Genomic DNA, 12,342 nt, shown 5'->3' with positions numbered 1-12,342 from the left:
CAAAGGGTGCAAAAAAATACGGGTCTTATAATTTTGGCCAACTAACATGCCAAATCTGAGCACCTTTGAAAAAAAAAATTGTTCAAAAAACTTAAAAATTTCAATGTTATTTCAAGTGCAGTCAGCTAAAATGAATTTTAAAAGCATTCCCTTGCGTTTATTTTTATTTTAACATGTTTGAGTTATTTAAAAATATTTAGAGTTTAAGTAAGTTTTCATTGTACCGCAAAAAAGTTTTCTTTACACAAAAAATTGTTATGTCTTAGATTTTTTGAAAACTAATTAATTATTGCAAACAAATTTTTCTGCTATTTGCATTATCAGTGCCATTTTTCATTGAGATGTTGATATTGTGGCTTGTTATTAAGGGGTTACATACATGTATATCGGCAAAAAATTCAGATGCTTGTGTGAGCGCACACTTCAACTTTTTCTTAATTCTTTTTTCAGGGCATTAAAGTACATATTTTCACCTACTATCAAAACAAATTTGAAGATATTTGGTTGCATCATTCCCGAGATATAGCAATTTCAAGTTAGCCGTTTCAAAAAACGGGTGCCACGATATCTCAACACTGTCTTGACCAAATCGGCTCAACATTTTGGTGAAGACTCGTTAAACCGATTCCGTGTGCATGACGAAGCCCGATTTGTAAAAAGTTTATTTTAAAAAAAGATAACAATACTTTTGTGTTTTTCATTTAAAAAATTGTTAGTTTTTGATTTTTGTATTTTTTTAAAAAAAGCAGATTTTACAAATTGGGCTTCGTCATGCACACGGGATACATCCTGAGAGTCTTCACCTCAAATTTCAGCCAATTTGGTCCATCCCATCTCGAGATATCGTGGCACCCGTAAATCAACTCGGGGTTTACAGAAAAAAGCCAACAAAGTTTGACAGCCCGCTTTGCGCATGGCAAAATTTTGAGCTTATATCGTCTCTTACTCAGTTTAATAATGAAATATCGTCATGAAACTTTCAGGAGTGATTAATAATCATCTTTTGAGTGGATTTAACAAATATTCTGTAACATAAAATTTTGTAATTTTCTACATGTATGTAACCCCTTAAGCAACTTTTTACTTTTAAACAGAAATTGTCGATTCATTTCCATGATAAATTGTGCAAAGAAAAGTTTTTATTTTGTCTAATTAGTACTTTTAGCTTCAGTTTTTGGAATAACTTCAAAGAAAGCTAGAAATATGATATATTTATTACTGGATTTTTTTAATTGAAGTAAAATATTGAAGAAAACTGTTACCGTAAAACGGGGTGACTTTGATAGCCGAGGTGATTTTGATAGGATTGAGATTTTTCCGCAAAATGAAGAGTAAAAATTTAATACAAACCGAATGCTATGGAAACATACTGACTATGATAGAGAAGTGTTCCAGTTACTTCAAGAAGAAGTTTTCATAAAAAAATTATAAGTTTAAATAGTTAGTTAACTATAATTAAGGAAATGTTGATGAATAGCAACATTTTATTATTCTGAAAGTGTCATGTTTTTCTCGATGAATATGATTTCGAATCGAGGAACGGAATGCATTTTCGGATTCTTTAGACAATTTTCCATTAAGAGAAGGTAAAATAGGTTTGTACATAATACAAAATACGTTTAAAAAAATTTAATTCAAAAAAATCTTCAAATTTATAGGCATTTTCAGTAGAACAAGTTTTATATAAATTGGGAAAACTTTTGATTCGTGCTTCGAATCTAGTTTAAAATGCAATATGAATCGATGATATTTTAACAAATTCTAGCAAAAGTGTAACTTTTTAACAATTTTACCTAAAATTTATATGTTTTTTGTTAATAAGCTTATAAACTTAGTTAACTTAATACAAACATTGATTTTTTTTCCTTAAAACTATATTACCAACCTTAGAGAGTTGTTGTGTTGGAGGAAGAGAGTGAGGGCGTTTTCGTTAGCAGCTTGGCGGACGCAAGAAGTGGACTTCTTTGGACGCGATCGGCTCGGGGAGCGAGAGACAACGACGCAGGCTGGAGAGTGCAACTGGCGAGAGCAGAGCCCAAGCTGTTCCAGCTGCTGCTAAGGGGAAGTTTGAAGAAGGGAGCTGCTGCCAGAGAAGCGCAGGAAACCGACGATCAGTACTGTTTGTCGTGCGAGGGAAGAGCTCAAGAAGCTCAATCTCTCAGCGATGCCTGACGTTTCATCATCCTGAAAACTTGCCTTAGGGGTTATTCAAATATTACATTCAGAGATTTTCGGGATTTCTGAACCACCCTCCCTCCTGTCACGCACTTTTCCTATCTTTAACATGGGCTTCACAATCTGCAAACCCCCTTCCCTCACTTTATTCATAGACGTAATTTGTGAACAAACCCTTACAGTGCTTCCAGTTTGTATCCTTTTCAGAGAATTCAAAAAAATGTTTCAAGTTTCATTTTTTTCCCACGTTTCTTATTTCCATTTATTCTTCTCTTCTTTATAGTTATTTCTTCTGAAACTATCAAACTTCTCTTTAAATCTTTTATCTCAGTTTTTCTTACTATTATTTCTTACAATCTCTTCATTTCTTCTAATAAAAAAATGCTGTGCTGTACGCTCTACCTTATTTCAATTAATAACGTATTATTTTTCAGCTAATAATGAAGGTAATTCACTATATAAAATAATGCTATTGATTATATTCATTGATTATATTTACTATATATCATTACACTAAACACACCCTACAAAAACCAATGCAACTATAAATCGGAGCGTTTGGTACGGTATGTCCACGCATCCCTCCTCCCCTGTAGATTCTGTGAAATGTGATCCGTTCACAGAATCCTCTCTGCGGTAAACACAACGTAGTAGGGCTGGCCGCTTTAATTTTTGTTTTACATTTTCGGGTGTTCTCGGATGTACTGCAATTATTAATAATGACAAGAAAAGTGCTTGGGGCGTAATCTAATCACAAGACTTTCCAGCATGCTTTCATCGGACTGGCTACGTTTGTGTTAGATTAGATTAGATTAGATTAGATTAAAACTATATTACCAACCTTAGTAATGGTAAATTTGACGTAGAAATAAAATTTTAACACCTTAAATAAACATTTTACAAGAAAAACTATGACTATCAAAGTCACCCCAGAATTCAAAATAAGAATTTTCAACACAACTATATTTTAAAGCACTTTTGAAAATACTGTTTTTTCGAAGATAGTGAATGGATCTTGTGTGGCCTACCCCAGTACATGTTTTAAAAATAATTATATTGAAAAAAAACCTTCAAAAATAAATTTTGATCCTATCACTGTCACCCCTTTCAAGGCATACTGTTAAGGAATTTGACGAATATGTACTTTATTCCGTCATTTATATCTGATTTTTTCGAAGAAAATGAAAAAAAAATGATGGTAAAAAACTCTGATCTCCGAAAGTAATTTATGGTGCCAAATATCAGACCTGTTTTTATTTTATATTAAAGTTCTCGGAAAATACTGTTTTACATTTAAAAATCAGATTCAGAAAATTATATCATTTTTGTTTCATTATTGACGATTCAATTTCGAAGATCAGCCAAATTTCAACAAAATTTACGTTAAAATTTTACTTCTTCGACCTATTTCTTAAATTGCCTTAACTGTTCCTCTCCAAATTGTCGATGCTGTCAACGTCTTTGGAGTGCAATTGCCTCAGAACCAGCCAAAAAGTGCTCCATTTCAATAAATTATCTGCTCTGAACAGTACAAAACATACGTGCCAGAATGTACTCTGTCGAGAAGCTGACACACAAAAACACCACATCTGCGTATCAGCTCAGCTCAACTCTGCCTGTAATGACACCTTTTAGATTTGGGAACAGAAATACGGCAGATCGGCCTCATCGGCTCACAATCAGCACAAGTCCAGTAAAATCCATTAATGTGCGCAACATGTCGTTTGTGCGCACCTGCTGTGCAAATCTAACCCACCCCCGCACGACGGCCTCGCTAGTACCTTCTTTTAGTTTTCTAATTTAAATGAAAAGAATTTCATCGACCAAGACAGCTGAAACGTGCTTGCTTTTAACCCTCTACTGACTTATGAATATTTGCATTTTTTTATTGTAGTATTTTAGTATTTTAGTATTTTAGTATTTAAGTATTTTAGTATTTTAGTATTTTAGTATTTTAGTATTTTAGTATTTTAGTATTTTAGTATTTTAGTATTTTAGTATTTTAGTATTTTAGTATTTTAGTATTTTATTATTTTAGTATTTTAGTATTTTAGTATTTTAGTATTTTAGTATTTTAGTATTTTAGTATTTTAGTATTTTAGTATTTTAGTATTTTAGTATTTTAGTATTTTAGTATTTTAGTATTTTAGTATTTTAGTATTTTAGTATTTTAGTATTTTAGTATTTTAGTATTTTAGTATTTTAGTATTTTAGTATTTTAGTATTTTAGTATTTAAGTATTTTAGTATTTTAGTATTTTAGTATTTTAGTATTTTAGTATTTTAGTATTTAAGTATTTTAGTATTTTAGTATTTTAGTATTTTAGTATTTTAGTATTTTAGTATTTTAGTATTTTAGTATTTTAGTATTTTAGTATTTTAGTATTTTAGTATTTTAGTATTTTGGTATTTTAGTATTTTATTATTTTGGTATTTTAGTATTTTAGCATTTTAGTATTTTAGTATTTTAGTATTTTAGTATTTTAGTATTTTATTATTTTAGTATTTTAGTATTTTATTATTTTATTATTTTAGTATTTTAGTATTTAGTATTCAAATAACAAGCCATGGTCTCAACATTTGAAAGAAAAAAGTGTTTTAAAATGCATTTTACACCTGCCCAGTTGTTTTGCAATCATCAGTTTTCAAAATATCCAAGTATTGAAGAGTTTTTTTTTTCGTCGAAAAAAAAAAACTTTTTGCGGTGCTGCACCTTGGAATTTTAAAAAAAATAAAAATATTTTTGATCGATCACAGACATGCTAAATATGGTTTTAAACGCAGGAAAATGCATTTCTAATGGTTTTCAGTTGGCTAAACTTCTATTTTCTTAAAATTTTGAAGTTTTTTGAAAAAAATATTTTTTTTTCACCCTGATTTTTCGGACCGATTTGAGGGGTTGAGATTTCCAAAAAAGTGTCCACGTGGTTTGTGGATGGTCCCATAAGCTAACACTTAGCCCTAGGAAACCAAATTGGTACGATTTAACAGGGAAGTTCCAAACGTTTTAGTTTTTTTTTATTCAACAAAATTCTTTTTCATACCGGTCATGCCTGTAACATCACAAACAGATACTTTTTTATGAACAAAAAGGCGCAAGCATGCATTATTTGAAATATCGAAAAGTCAAACCGAATTGCATGACAATCGTCCTTTTCGTTCTGAAAAGATTGCTATCATCCCTCAAATTGCGAGTTCCAGGAGAGTACATAAAAGTTCCGTTAGAGTGATATTATTTCCTATAAAATGACGCTGCGTTTCTGCGCTAAACCGGAGGAGAGGAACCGCACTCGACAGCATTGGTAAAGAAGCCAAATTCGTGTCCAGAATCGCTTATTAGACACTCTGGTAGGTATAGTTGGAATGCCCAAGTTCAGGCTGGAAAAGAATAAACTCAGGTGCGCGAACAGAGAAAATTTGCATTCGCCACGATGGAACTCCGAGTGTCCAAGATATGGGGGTGGGTAAACTTTTCAATTATGGTACGGTGCGCCACCACAACCTGTGCTGTAGGAGAGCTCTAATTGTAATTGCTTAGGGGCTAGATAGAGTTGGTCACAACACATGCAATGCACATGGTGTGATTTGCATCGCTGAATAGAAAAAGCACTGAAGTGAGCGCGCGGACATAATGCAGATTTGACAGGATGCGTGCAGTAACGCAGAGGGCAATGCATTTAGCAGACATTCCTTAAATAGATTTCGAATTGTACCGATTACTGTTAGGGTCCAAAGTACAACGATAACTGTGATTGATTGTTTCGAGTTTACTTTTGAACAACAATTTTTTTTTAAATAAATGGGTTCGTCGTCACTTATTGTTGGGGTAGTTGAAGTCTTTTGAACAGAGATTCATTTAAAGCTCTAAGCATTTTTTAAATAGTATAACATTAAAGATCAAAATGCCTAATTTTTAATCGTTTATTTAGAATGCAATTTCCGTACTCTCGCCCACGTCAAAAATTGGGTCATCACTGTTAAAACAACAGCAAAGACTGCAATCAATCTGGGCTAATACAACAAAACACAAAATAAAGAAGGCGAAATGTATGCAAACTACACCATCCTGGGGACACGGGAAATCGATGCTGTCTCACGGTACACTTACATAAAATTTGCATACGCCCGGTGCGCCGATTTTTTTGATTCCTTCAACACGTTTGCCCATGATCTTGGACTTTAAACCATTTGTCGATACGGTTTGTGTCATCCAACTGGCACCACAAAATTGAGGTGGTGATCTATGTTGCTATGCTGGGAATTAGTACACAGGATGAAATTTTATTTGAGTAGCATGTTAAATTAGTATAAAAACATTCCCTTGTTAAACATAACAAACCTAAATAAATAAAAAAAAAAATTTATTTAAAAAAATCTGTTTAAATCTTTTTGTACTGTGGTCTTAAACAAAAGAAAGAGTTCTTCAACTCCAAATTTCAATTCCAAACAGGTGTTCCGATAAAATCGCTGTATTTTTAAGGGACCAGACATAAAAAGTGTCGTGGAGTGGGGGCAACAAGTTTCCGAAATTTATAAATCTTTAGCCACAAAAAATTACAAGATCCACCCTAAGATCAGATGAAGTGCAGCGTTTTGTTCCATGGGAAGGGAATGGTTTGGCATTGGCCAAATGAAGACGTTAAACCGACAGCAATGCGAATCCATCAGGCAGTGCCACACATGATGTACTATCACGTAGGACCGTGTCGTCGTGTAACATTGGAGCGCTGATAATAGTGTAGCTCCATACAGTTTTTTGAACGTAGCAATTCAGCAATTCCGAGCACTAAAAAACAAACAGTTTCGTCTTTCTAATCTAATCTAATCTAATCAGACCCTAGCGCAGCCAATCTTTCGAAGGGATCCTGGAGAGTGCCTTAGGTTAGATGACGCCTAGCACTCTTCTTGTCATTTATTAACATTTGTAGTGCGTCATTGCATCGGAATGCATTGAAACATTACAAGCGTTAAAGCGGCCAGGCCTACTGCGTAAAGCCGTATCGCAGAGATGACTCGTAATTGGGTTGAGTTTGAGCACTGAGTGTTCGAACAACAACACAATTCTGAATCGGCAGGGGAGGAAAAAGCGTGGGGAAACACCACCATACGCACCGAGATTTGGTTGTATTCGTTGGGAGCACCATGCTAAGAAGGTTTGGTACTCCGGGACCCTCTGGGATGGGACATTGTTTTTCCACGAATGCCCTGGACACTATTTGCCGTGGTTATAGCGCCACAACTCGCTCTAAAAAACAAACAGTTTCGTCTTTGAAAAAAAAAAAAAATGGATTTTGAAGTAAAATAGAAGAAATTTTATAGCTCAAATATCTCGAAAAAGCGCAAGCCAGGTTGCATTCAAAAAGGAAGATGTAGCACTACAAACTAAAAAAAACTCAGGGGTATTTTTCTTTAAACTCGAGGTATCTTCATTTGAAAATGTCTAATTTTCAGGATTAGACTGTGTGAGCCACCCTACGAAATTCAAAAATTGTTCAAATACATATTTGTATTTCCATATAAACTTGCCCGATGAATCTGAATCTGCCTCCAAATTGAGCCAAAGTTTCAAAATATCATTTTTGCCATTCTTACCAATTTGATTTGTTTTTAGATTTGACAGTACAGTACAGTACTCGATTATCCGAATATGCTTGGTCATATTTTAGATTATCGAGCTAACTACTCTACACTTATTAAAAAAAATCCAAGATGGCGGCCAAAATGGAGATGATGAAAGATTGAAACAATCACTCAGCCAAAACATCCTTTGCTAGCCATAAGGAAACCGTATAGATTTTTTCCATACGCTTGCCATATAGATTTCATAGGAACATTGAATGGTTTTTTTCCATATGAAAACCTTATAAATTTGATATATGACTGTTTTTTGCTTTTATAGGCAAACCTTATAGAATTAAAGTATCCGAGGCTCGCTGTTTTTTTTTACTTATACGGTAAACTTATGAATGTAATTTTCTCTTTATATTGCTACAAGCAATCTTGTAAACAAGAAAACGATGTTTTAAGTTAAGAAATATGATTTCAGTACTTTTTATTCCGATTACAATCCGATCTTTCACTTACAAGTTGATATTCATATTCCAGTCGCAGCTGGGGGTAGCTGCTGATAACTTGGTCGGACTTGTTGATGTTCTTCAACAGATGTTTTCTAGCAGGGAAGCTGGCCATTGCGCTAGCACAGTTGCCCATGGTGAAGTGTTGATGCCGAGCCACGATATCGCCGCACCCACCTGCGGGTCTTCGGCTGGAGTTTCCGTTGGGCTGATGCGCGTGTGTTCCTGCTCCTTGTTTTCTGGGTCTTGTTGTTGATGCCGGGACCGTGGTGTAGGGGTTAGCGTGATTGCCTCTCACCCAGTCGACCTGGGTTCGATCCCAGACGGTCTCGGTGGCTTTTTTCGAGACGAGATTTGTCTGATCACGCCTTCCGTCGGACGGGAAGTAAATGTTGGTCCCGGACTAACCTAAAAAAGGTTAGGTCGTTAGCTCAGTCCAGGTGTAGGAGTCGTCTCCCTGGGTCCTGTCTCGGTGGAGTCGCTGGTAGGCAGTTGGACTCACAATCCAAAGGTCGTCAGTTCGAATCCCGGGGTGGATGGAAGCTTAGGTGTAAAAAGAGGTTTGCAATTGCCTCAACAATCAAGCCTTTGGACACTAAGTTTCGAGTAGGAATCTCGCAATCGAGAACGCCAAGGCTATGCTGTAGAGCGAATAATTTGATTTGATTTTTTGTTGATGAAGCTGAACAGCTTCCCCTTCGGATTCTACTTTTTGATTCTCGGAATGTAGTACGTCTCCTTTAAAAATAAAAAAGTTTAAATCAATACAGTGAAACCTCTTTTTACGCGATGGCGTTACGTTTTTTATTTCGACGATTTCTCTGGAATGACAAAACGTTTTTGCAATCTTTTAAAAGCAGATTGCAGGTTTTGTTCAGATCTACAAAACGTTATTTGAAGCATGCAAAAATATTGTATGGTTTAAGAGAAATCAACGAAATAAAAAGCGTAACGCCACCGCGTAAAATGAGGTTTCACTGTAATTCACATTTTCCTATCATCATAACTTTACCTTCACTTCCTTCAGGAACACAGCGAGAATAATTTCGCTGTAATTTTCAAGAAACTCGGCGCGGCATCGTCGACCACTCTTGATGTGGTAGTCACCTACCGTCTCCACGACGAGGTCTTAACCCGGCTTAGAAAGCGGATGCGTCTCTTGGGACGTGCCGGCCGCTCGGGGTGTACTGGCCGCTTGGGGCGTACTGGCTGCAATCACTACTTTGCTGCCTGCAGCAGTGCTGTCGAATTCAGCGGACCGTTGAAGCGACGTCCTCGGTTGAAGTGTCCCAGAACCATGGTGAGACTGGATAATGATTTTAGGCTACAATTTTAATATAATGAGCGTTTGACACGAGAAAAAACTTTTATGTTTATGTTTTACCTCTTCCAAGGAACTCGTTTCTAAGGCGCCCGGATTCACTTCCTCGTCGTCTGGATCGCTCTCGACCGATTCAGATCCTGTTTCACGGTCCGGAATGAACTTAACCTCAATATAATCCTCTTCCGGTGGGGCTGGATCTTGGGTTGGGTTTGTTTCGAACTGCTCCTGTTCTGTAAAGTATTTATTATAAAAGTTATTTACTTAAATCAAAAAATTGTTAATATTCTTACATTCCGGATTCTCCAACGAACAATTGCTTCCCAAAACAAACTAATTGTTTCCGGGAGAAGCAATCCGAGGCGCTTTTCGAATGCCGTCTGGCCAATAGTCACCAAATCAACTGTAGTTAGGCCGAACTGCGAGAAAACACGTCCTGATTCCGCCGCGTCACCGAAAAGCTCAGCGATGAGTGTCAGCTCGTCGTACGAAACGGCCATCTTGACGTTTGATTTTATATGGCAAGATTATGATTTTTTCACATCAACAATGTGTATGAAAGTCATAAGCATACCTTATAAAATTGAAAGCTTATGCGAATATGTATAAGGTCGCCCTATGAATTCAAAAACTAATGATTTCTCGACTGGTTATATGGCTGGCCATATATGTTTTAGAAGTTGTTTTGGCTGAGTGAACGCATGACTCGATTATCCGAAGGTCCAAATGAACTTTCGAATAATCGAGTATAGACTGCACACGAATTCTCGTAATTCGAATATTTTTTCGGAAAAGCTCATCGGAAAAATCTCCTAAAAAATGGCCATATTTTGAGTTTCTCAGGGTCTATTTAATTAATTTACAAAGAAATCCAAGTTACCAAACATCGTTCTTTTCACACTTTTGCTCGATTCGGAGATTCAGCGGACAACATTACAAAAAAAATTGTCCATAGTAACAATTTCTAACTTACTCAATTGAGAACCACCCTAAGTCTCAACCAAACCAAAATATGCACCTTTTCCAACAACTCTTTTGAAGACACCAAAGCTCCAAAACTTCACAATTTTTCGGAAAATTCAATTTCCACTTAATTTTGCGATCTCGGCAACTGTGGAATGCAATATTTCGAAACAAAAATGTTTTTTTCGGAGGAAATTATCAATCACATTTAAAATTAAACAAAATTGGAAAACCTATGTAAAATTTTCTCAGGAACACGATGCTGAGGTCAAAACTTCAATAAAAATATGTAAAAATAAAGCATTTTTAATTGAAAATTGGACTACGCCAATCGATTTTACGTCCAATTTTTTTTTTTTACAATGAGTTCTAGCTCGACTTTGCGGTTTCAGAGATTAGATAGGAGTTTTTGAAAAAAAAAATTGCGAAGGAGGCTCAACTTTGGGATGGTGTAAAAAGCAGGGGATGGTCTTTTTTTTTAGCCAGGTAAGAAAATTTGGATTTTGAGTGCTGTGTTTATTATATAAATTAATGAAGAAAAACATAAATCAAAACAAGTTTTCGAAAAGCAAAAGTTGCTCAAAATAACTTCAAAAACACGAAAAAAAGCAAAAAAAAAGTGCAAATTTCTGGTCCCTTTTTTGATAAAAAAATGTTTAAAAAAAAACTGTGATTCAGTGATGTTTAACATTAGACTGTTGTTTATTTATTTAATATTGGTTGAAAACGCTATTAAAAAGCAGTATAATTGTGTGCTGATAATGTGACTTATTTGCCCAGTGGTAGGGTAGAGAACCCAGAAATCGCCCACTTTATAGTGAGAATCTAGGACATTTTACGAGAATTTAATGACAATTTGTGGGTTTCGGTGCTACTTGTTGTAGAACGTTGATAAACTATTTGATTTTAAGTTTCCACATGAGTTTTAAAAAGCTTTAAGTGCTCTAAAAACTGCTGTCCCTATTCAGACTGTAGTCCCGATTCACTCCAGATTACGGTACCTCTTAAATAAAAATATTAAAGCACATGTGCTATTTTGAAGGATATTGTGTAACTACTTTTCCATCCTCTGCTATTTTTTTCTCCAATGTAGCAGTAAACGTTTGAACTAGGTGTCCCATATCTCAGTTTAGGTTTATTTTTGAACTGATATTTCCACCAAAACACCCTAATGAATGAAATAAAATAAAATTTTCAAGCACATTTCGCTGCGATTATATAAGTTTTTATGGTAAACGAAAACTGGTTCTAGATAAAATCTGAAAACACCAAACTAGATTTCGGCCTGGGCGAAAATTGGATCTCATGTTTTTTCATAACCCCAGAAATCGCCCACCTTTGGTAAACTTTTAAAACAGGTAAATCACTAGATTTTCATGAAATTCAGACAAACAGTGAAGCAATGAATTATTCCATTATTCTTTTACATTATTTTCGGACAAAATAAGTTGTTTCCCTTCATTAACATTATTACCCGCTGTAGTCGAAATTGACAAAAATATTGTGGCTCTAAAACGGCTTTTTTTGAAGTGCTTATAAAATTTGTTATAAAAACTTGACAAACAATAGAAATTCTTTAGGAAAGTTTCAATTAAAGCTAGAAATGAATGAATATGTAAATCTGCACCATAAATTCAACCAAAAAATGGTATAAGTTTGCTAAATACAGATTAAATCCAGTAGGTGGGCGAAAACTGGAGCAGGGCGAAAACTGGGTCCTCTACCCTATCAGATGTTGTTCCCATACAATATGGATAGAGAATAACTGTAATACCACAAAAAAAAACTTTAAATGACAACCGCAAGTACG

At 35.1% G+C, this 12,342-nt stretch overlaps 1 long non-coding RNA gene across 1 annotated transcript; it reads right to left on the bottom strand.

Moving 5' to 3' along the window:
- Positions 1-8,238: 8,238 nt before the first annotated feature.
- Positions 8,239-10,582, bottom strand: LOC120412630 (uncharacterized). Its single transcript, XR_005604836.2, has 4 exons — positions 9,863-10,582; positions 9,633-9,802; positions 9,261-9,572; positions 8,239-8,986 (listed from the first exon to the last, which is right to left on the bottom strand). It is a non-coding gene; the product is annotated as an uncharacterized LOC120412630 (long non-coding RNA).
- Positions 10,583-12,342: the final 1,760 nt, after the last annotated feature.

Source organism: Culex pipiens, chromosome 3 (assembly GCF_016801865.2).
Source record: "Culex pipiens pallens isolate TS chromosome 3, TS_CPP_V2, whole genome shotgun sequence".
Lineage (NCBI taxonomy): Eukaryota > Metazoa > Arthropoda > Insecta > Diptera > Culicidae > Culex > Culex pipiens.
Note: the sequence above shows the minus strand (reverse complement) of the source record. Positions and strands in the feature narration are given on the sequence as shown.